The sequence below is a fragment of the Hemicordylus capensis genome, chromosome 3 (genome assembly GCF_027244095.1).
Source record: "Hemicordylus capensis ecotype Gifberg chromosome 3, rHemCap1.1.pri, whole genome shotgun sequence".
NCBI lineage: Eukaryota > Metazoa > Chordata > Lepidosauria > Squamata > Cordylidae > Hemicordylus > Hemicordylus capensis.
The window spans coordinates 302,802,532-302,808,531 of record NC_069659.1 but is presented as its reverse complement, the minus strand read 5'-3'; positions in this window follow the sequence as shown (position 1 = coordinate 302,808,531).

Here is a 6,000-nt window from a genome sequence, read left to right as displayed (position 1 = left end):
CTGCCCCTAAACCTGGATGATTCACATTATAGCCATCATGACTCACAGCTAGTGACAGACCTCTCTTTCTCTATTAATTTGTCTAATCCATGTTTATATCCTCTAAACTGTGCTTTGCCTTTCTACAAATCTATGGTGCAATCACATTTGAAGTTCCCTGTACAGTTCTGGTTACCATATGTCAAAAAGGATATTCTTCAACTGGAAAAGGTGCAGGAGATGGCAACCAAGATGATCAGGGAGCTAGAGCACCTTCCTTACAAAGTAAGGCTACAACATTTTGGGCTTTTTAGTTTAGAAGCAAGGCAGGGAAGACATGATAGAAGGTTATAAAATTATGCATGGCTTGGACAACATGGATAGGGAAATGCTCTTTTTCATCTTACACAACGCTAGAACTAGGGGCCATTCGATAAAACCGATTGCTAGGAAATTTAGGACCAACAAAAGGAAGTACTTTTTCACACATAATAATTCTGTGGAATCTTCTGCCATAGAATATGGGGATGTAGATAAATTCATGGAGGACAAGTTCATCAGTGGCTGGCTAATGATTCTGATGTTCAAAGGCAGGATGCTACCGAATAGGGATGCACAAACAGGTTCAATGATCTGATGTTGAACCGAACCACCCCTGGTTCAGTTCAGCTCTGGGCTGGACCCCCACCCCCATCCGTCCAGAGCGGGGGTGTTTTGGGGAGGGGTGTTCACAAGCTTTTGCTGTAACAAAAAATGTTTTACTTACCTTTCTGTGGGGAGGCACTTCTCCAAGGCTGTGGTGTGTGTGTGTGTTTGTCTCCTGGAGGTTCCCCATCTCCCATGGGCCTCCATTATGCCTCAAATTGCCCCATTTGGGTCACGCAGTGGCCCATTGGGCATGCGCATCGGCCTCCAGAGTGGCCACCGCAATGGGGGTGAAGCCTGGAATGGGCCAAAGACTGCCTGAACAGGGCAATTGGAGGCATAATGGAGGGAGAGGGGAAACACAACACTGAGACCCCCCTCAGCCTCAGAGAAGCCCCCTGGAGGGGGTAAGTACACAAGATTTTTGTTTTTTGTTTTTAAAAATCTTAACAGCAAAAACTTGCGAACCCCATGTGAACCAAACCGAATGGGGTACGAGGGGGTGCCGGACCGAACTAGCCCAGTCCAGTTCGGGTCCAGTTTGGACTCAAACTGGACCGGACCAGCCAGTTTTATGCATACCCCTACCACCGAATACCTGTTGCAGAGGAGCAGCAGCAGCAGGAGAGGGAGCATGCCTACATCTCCTGGTTGTGTGGCTTCCCATCTTGTGGGCCACTCTGAAACAGGACTGAATGGGCTTTGGGATCCATCACAGGGCTGTTCTTATGTTCTTAATACACAAACAAAATGTCTTCATAGAAAAGCATACAAGATGGTTCCCTGTCCACAAAGGGCTCAGAGATCTGCAGATGCTATGCTGAGGTTGGACAGTTGCTAGCTTCTCCCCCTGCTACACAGGAAAATACCCACCACTTTACAAGGTACCTCTTTCCTCAATTAACAGGGGTTTTGGTCCCTAGTCCTCTGTTCCTCATTTGACAAAACTGAAAGAGCATCCTGTACAAGGAACTGATGTTTACATATCTTTGTACCCTCAAACAAGCATTGGAGTGTGACTGAAAGTCATTACTAGATGTTGTAGTATAGCTCCCAAAATATATGTCACTAATCCCCTACTTCCACTCAGACAAAACTTGTATTCTTAGTTTTGGAATTGCTATAGGCTAGGGTTTCATTTTGTTTCCAACATTTGAAATAAAACGAAGAGGCATATTTTACTACCGGTATGCATTATTTACAAGGCAACATATTTCTGCAAGAAAGTAGCCTCTGGCAATTTTTAGATGTATCCAAAATCCATAATGGGCATGGGGAAAAAACACAGTTATACAGGAGAATCAGATTCCTAGGCAGGACATATATACTAAAATCATTAAAATAGACTAGTTGTATTTAAATTACCTCTTAATATGGTTGGTTTGAAGGATCCCTTTGTTCTCACAAAGAAGATAATTAAAATGAGGGACAAGTCAAATGCAATGTTTGGTTTAACTCAAATGTTCGACATTCCATGCTTGTTTGTTTGTAATGTGATAATTCATTGGACATGACCTACGAATACGAAAAATATTTATATACTGCTTTTCAACAAAAGTTCCCAAATCAGTTTACATAGATATGAATAAATATAAATAAACAAACATAAATAAAATCTATTAAAATAAAATGTGGTATACTACACATGGTTATAGCACAATTCTATGTTTCAGGTTTGAATACTAGCTTAATATCCACACTTTTTCAGACTTGGGAGGAAAATGCAAAATATATCGGTAATATCTCCTTTCCTAACGGACAGTTGCATGCACATTCCCATAATGATATTCTTCATGTAAGTGTGAACCTCAGCTCTACCCCTACACCTATTTTCAGTGGGGAAGGGAGCTAGTAGAGATTGAAAAGACAGTACAAAACCTATTCAGTCACTATACCAAGTATGATGCACCTAGGTACAGTGTCCACAGTAGTAGAACACTAGCAAACTTGCCAGTCATGCTGATGTGCTTCATCCCACACACTATTTACAAGTACTGCATATGTCCAGATACTCTACTTGGGAAAGATTATTCCCCATGACTGGGAACACTGTGCTTGTAATCACAGAGAGAATCTTCTAGATGTCATAGAAGTCGTGTGTGTTTGTGTCGATCTCAAACGGGGGGCGGGGGGGGCATTTTTGCTTTGCATTCTTTCAAGCGAAGTGTCTTTTTGCTAGAATTATAGCTATGGTTCCTTCCTTGACAGCAAGCAACATGTCGTTTAATCGGTTAGAGAGTTGTGTCCTCTTATTCCTTTATACTTTCGGAAACTACAGATCCCATCACAAGATGTCTCCTCCTCCCTCTTCAGATGAGTGGTCCAAATGTTTGACTACATTATTATTATTATTTCTTGTTTACACAGTCAGACAGGTGTTATTGACTGGTTTGTTTTATCCAGACATCGAGTCCTTCCCAAGGACCTGGGATGGCTGAATTTTATTGTCAGTTGTTATAGATATTGTCGCAGAATATTATTATTATTATTATTATTATTATTAAAACTTTTATACCGCCCTTCTAAAAGGCTCAGAGCGGTTACATGCCCCAAAATGCTTTGTGGTGAGAAAGCAGGAAGATGAAACCATCCTGAGACCACAAAAAAGTAGTAGATTGATAGTACCTTTGTAGAAAGGACTTCCTGGTAACCTTTGACGCTTGTTTTTTTTTCTCCGTAGAAGGGCAAATGACAGCTATTTGTGGAAGGCAAAGGAATCCAGGACTTTATTGCAGTTGTGATTTGAGGGCAAGCCGTTTCTGCTTTTTGGCACTCGAGTCTTATTGTGTGTGTATTGTGTGTGTGCGGGAGGGGGGGTGATTTTTAAATTTTGAATAGTTTTTTTTAGAAATTGCCATTCTTGCACAGGAAAGAGAGGCATACACTATTTAGTATTTATTTCCTAATGCAGGTTGGAAAACGACTGAAAGTGGCTAACAATAACATTATAACATAGCGCAATATTAATAAATAATTATAATTATAATTATAATAATTTGATTTCTATACCGCCCTTCCAAAAATGGCTCAGGGTGGTTTACACAGAGAAATAATAAATAAATAAGATGGATCCCTGTCCCCAAAGGGCTCACATTCTAAAAAGAAACATAAGATAGACACCAGCAAGAGTTACTGGAGGTACTGTGTTGGGGGTGGATAGGGCCAGTTACTCTCCCCCTGCTGAATAAAGAGAATCGCCACTGTAAAAGGTGCCTCTTTGCCCAGTGAGCAGGGGTTAGCATTATTTTATTTATTTATTTTTACATTTATATCCCGCTCTTCCTCCAAGGAGCCTAGAGTGGTGTACTACATACTTAATTATCCCACTATTGTAGATTTTCTTGGAGGATACTTGCAATATAGAGCCAGCGTGGTGTAGTGCTTAGAGAGTGCTGGACTAGGACCGGGGAGACCTGAGTTCAAATCTCCATTCAGCCATGATACTCTAAATCAGTGTTTCTCAACCTTTTTGGAGTCAAGGACCGCTAAATTCTTCGTGCAGAGTTTCAAGGACCGCTACATTCTTCATGCGCAGTTTCCCGGACCGGCAGTTAGTAAAGGGGTTTCAAATCTATCTATCTATCTATCTATCTATCTATCTATCTATCTATCTATCAGACTTCTATACTGCCCAAAACTTGCATCTCTGGGCAGTTTACAATTAAAATAATATAAGCATTAAAATAATTAAATTTGGAATCTTTTGCAAACATGGAATATTAGGGGTTCTCAACCTTGGGTCCCTCAGTTAAACTCCCATAACCCCCAACCACAATGGCATTTGGCCATTATGGCTGGGGATTATGGGAGTAGAAGTCCACCAACGTCTGGATACCCAAGGTTGAGAACCCCTGAATCTAAATGCCTGGGTGAACAAATTTGTCTCCAGTATGTCTTCAGTATGTGTGGGGTGGGGGTGGAGGTGCTTGTGATTACTCAATGGAGAGGGGATGTTGGGCCATTAGAAAAATTCAAAAGCTACATGGGGGCAATGAAAACAACGCACAAGCAAGCTTTTGAATCCCCCAAAATGCTTCATCAGGCTGGATGTCAAGCAAAGCAAAAAGGAGGTGAGGAGAGGAGAGCAGGGCAAGCTCAGTAGAGCCGGAAATCTACAGTTTAACCCTCTCATGATGGAGGTGGAGTTTTAGCAGGAGTTGTGTAGTCGCAGGGCAGGATCCAGACAACGTTAGTCACGACCACCCACTGAAATTAATTTAGTCATCTCTCATTTGTGTCAATGCTGCTTGGTCATGATCACCTGACTTGATCTGGATCCTGCTCTTAGATGTGCACTTTGTGAGGTGGACCTAATGAAACCCGTGCAGCTCCTCCAAAACTCGTTAAATTCGTTACATGGCAGGTGCTGGGAATGGGGTTTTTTTTAATGGTGAAAGAAAATGTGAAGAAGAGCGGTGGAGACCTGGCATTAAAAGAAAGGGGGTGATTCTGAGATGGCGGAGGGTGTGGGGCGTTGTAGTGGTAGATGCCTCATTTTCCTCGCTGGGGAGACGAGGCACTGTTCAGGGTGGGTGAGGCAATGGTGCACCGGACTGCACTCGGAAGGTCGCCTGGGTCCAAGAGCTGCCGCCACTGTGCTTGCGCACCAGAGTGTAGCAAGTGTTCCCCATCCTCTCTCACAATGTGCACTTCTGTGCCCCCCTCCCAACTCCCCTGCGGGAGCCAATCACACCAGCCTGCCTTTGGGGCCACGCAGCTCACGTGGTCCCACATGCTGCCCGCGCATACCTGCGAGGTGAGCCAAGGCGGCCCTCCTCCCTCCCTCCTCTGCTTAGCCCTCACCGCGGCATGATCCCGGCCAGAGATTGTCCCCCGCACCCGGCGAGGTAATGAAGGGGACCGCCGTCCTCCACCGGCGGTGCAGACCAGGGGGTTACAGGGGGCAGAGGGACCACAACACCCCACCGATGCAAGAGGGAAACAGCGTTCCCTCTCAAGGCGCCTCAACCACAATAGGCAGCTGGGTTTCAATCAATCAACCTTTGGCTGCAAACAATGAGCATGCAAGAACCAGCAGCCCTTCAAGTGGCAGCCCTTCAGGTGGCATACCTTCCACACCGCATACAGTTTGAAGCTGTAAAGATAGGGAATAAAATAGCTGTAGGAAGATCACAGCAGCACGTGGAGGCAAGGGACAAGAAGGTGATACTCTTCCTCTTCCGTACCATGTGCAAAATTGAGGAAGTGAGTGCCTTGATTGCAGTTGTTGGGGGGGGGGGGTTTGACTCCCAGTCAGGGACCGGCGCTCAACCCTTCGGGGACCGGCAGCGGTCCCCGGACCGGTGGTTGAGAAACTCTGCTCTAAATGAAGAGCCAGCGTGGTGTAGTGCTTAGAGTGCTGGACTAGGAGTTCAA